This window comes from Agelaius phoeniceus, chromosome Z (assembly GCF_051311805.1).
Source record: "Agelaius phoeniceus isolate bAgePho1 chromosome Z, bAgePho1.hap1, whole genome shotgun sequence".
In the NCBI taxonomy this organism is placed as follows: Eukaryota; Metazoa; Chordata; class Aves; order Passeriformes; family Icteridae; genus Agelaius; species Agelaius phoeniceus.
Window position 1 is genome coordinate 22,251,100 of NC_135303.1, and position 3,116 is coordinate 22,254,215.

A 3,116-nucleotide genomic window follows, 5' to 3' on the forward strand; every position below is an offset into this window, starting at 1 on the left:
CCAACACTGAACCTTCTTGGTTCTGTGGCCATTGCCTCCCCCTAGAATGCAGTCTCTGTGTCACAAGGAACATGGTTCTGTCCATGACTGTAAAAAAAGAGTCCAGCAAAAGCCACTCCATCATCTCTTCTCACTAGGGTTCTTCTCTATTCTTCCACTATTTCTCACTCGCCCAGATCTCTCTCACACTTGCACATTCCTTCCTCATCTTCCACTCTATCTTCTAGGAGAGGTCAATGATCTGTAAAGTTCTCATTCTCCAAAAAGGGGTTGAAAGCTCCTACAAGTGGCCGGCTGAACCCCCCCCCCCGCTTCTTCTCCGTCCCAGCCGTGCTGCCGGCACAGGCCCATGTTTATCCAGTCTCAAGGTCACAGTCCCAGGCAGCGGCTCTCTCTCTCTCTCTCTCTCTCTCTCTCTCTCTCTCTCTCTCTGTGTCTCTCAGGGGGGGGCTGCCCGATGGTTCCCGGTGTCTCTCTCTCTCTCTCTCTCTTCCACCCTTCCACCCCCGGGCTCAGGCCTACATGGCCACATGGCTTTTCCCCTCCCCCTGCCCAGCCAGCAGCTGGGCCGGGGGAGAGACCCGAACTCTTTCCCACCGGAAACCCAAAAGGACCCTCGCAGAGGAGAGCTCTGCTTTAACCCCGTGTTCTCAGGGGCGTGTCCATGTCCTAATGGCCAGGTTAAATGCCAATATTAAAGCCTGAATATCCATTGGCCAAAAACACAGCATCCCAAAAAACACATTTCCTGTCAAACCACCACAGGATACTAAGCAAGTTCACAGATGATACAAAATTAGGATGAGCTGTTGTCTCCCTTGAAGGCAGTGAGGTCCTGCAGAGCAATCCTGAAAAATTAGAGGACTGAGCAATCACTGGCCATATTAAATTCATTCAACAGGGAAACATGCCAGATTCTGCTTCTTGGATGGGGAGCCATGGATGGATGGACAGTCTGGGGAATGAGATGCTGGAAAACAGTGCCATGGAAAGAAACCTGGGGGTCCTGGTCAGTGGCAAGTTGAACATGAGCCAGCAGTGCCCTGGCAGCCAGGAGGGCCAAGCGTGTCCTGGGGTGCATCAGGCCCAGCATTGCCAACAAGGCAAGGGAGGGGATTGTCCTGCTCTGCTCTGCTCTGCTCTGCCCTGGGGCAGCCTCACCTCGAGTGCTGGGGGCAGTTTTGGGCACCACAATATAACAAAGAAATTAAGCTGTTACAGAGTGTCCAAAGAAGGGCCATGAGGGCAGTGAATGCCCTTGAGGGGAAGCTGAGGTCACTTGGTCAGTTCAGCTTGGAGAAGAGTAGACTGAGGGGAGACCTCATTGCAGTCTGGAACTTCCTTGTGTATGGAAAAGGATGGCAGACACTGATCTCTTCTCTGTGGTGATCTGAAACACGATCTGGGGGAATGGCCTGAAGTTTTGTCAGAGAAGGTGTAGGTTAGACATTAGGAAAGGGTTTTTCATCCGGAGGATGGTTGGGCACTGGAGCAGGTTTCCCAGGAAATGGTCACAGCAGCAAGCCTGAAAGAGTTCAAGTGTTTGGACAATGCTCAATAGCACATGTGATTTTTGGAGATGGTGCTGTGCAGGGTCTGGAGTTGGGCTAAATGATCCTTGTGAATCACTTCCACCTGAGTATATTCTGTGATTCTGTGTTTCTCTGATTTTTGTAGGGGAAAATGTATTTGCTCATACACAGGATAGAAAAATTTTAAAGAAAAATGTGGAATGGGAGAACTTCTGGCCTGTTGGTTGAATCAAAAGAAGTAGATCAAAAATCTGCTCAAGTTTCCACTATAAGAGGCAAAAAGAATTAGTGAAATTTATAAAACTTTAATATTAATTTTTGAATTTCATACTTAATCTGGTGGGGAAAAGTATTAACTTCTTATCTCATATAGAGTTGCAGTAGAAGCTAGAAGTGCCCTCCCAAATAACTCCTACTCCACCATTCCTATTACAATTAGTCAAAGCTACAGGAAAATGATTATAAAATCCTGTTTGTATCTCTTCGATGTTATATAACCTAAAGATAACAGTTTGAAAGGTATTTTGCCAAGTGCAGCTAAAGAAGCTCCTCCAGAAAAGGCTTACGGTGATTCCTCAGGTTAAGTCTCCTCTTTCACTAGCAGGACAGTGTGTTCAGGAAGATTATTCTCCTCACAACCTGAATTTTGTGTCCTCTATTCCAAAATGTGAGGAAATACTAATGGCATGTTGAAACCAGAGGGCAAGTGAAGTTTGTGATGACAGGAATGTGTCTTTTGTTTTAGACAAAATTAGTTAGAAATTGAAAAATATATGTAAGAACTGAGGGGAGATACAAACATTTTCTAATTTTTTGACATAAAGACAATATAAATAAATAATAACTTTAAAAGTTCAGCTTGAAACAAATCACTGTCAGCTGTTGATTTCAATCTCCTTTTCTATTTCAACAGTAGATCCAAGGTACCAGGGTTTTTTCACATTATATTTTATCCAGGGACAAAGAATCTCCAGCCACCTTAGGCAACCTGTTGCAATGCTTAACCACACACAAGGGGAAGAGGTTTTTTCTGGTGTACAACTTGAATTACTTCTTTTGTGACTTCTTTTGTGACTAGTGACTTTTGCCTGTTTTTGGTGGACCTCTGGCAGGGATTTATCTTCTCTGTCACTCCACTTTTGGTTTTGGAATATAGCAGAGAGGTGCTCCTCAAGCCTTCTCTTCTCCAGTGTTCTGTTTTAAAAGCAAACTACCACGAGAAATGAACTCCACTCAACAATCTCAAGAGAGATTACAGGTCAGAATTACAATTTACATGAAAGATTACAAAAAACACAATGATACAGAGTAAACTGGTTCTAACCTACAAAGACTGATTACAACCTGGCACCCCGTTGGTCAGAGTGATGATTGCAAAAGTCCTGTTTACATGATGGTTGCAGTCTTGCAAAAGCAGTGCTCACAGTCTTGTGAAAGTTGTGGTCACAATCTTGTTGAAGTTCTTTCCTCCTCTGGATCTGTCAAGTAGGGATGTCTGAGATTATATATGTTCAGGTTCAGGTGGGACTGCTTAGTACTTTCCCTGGGTGGGATGTTTCACAATTGATGGTGTAATAATTCTGT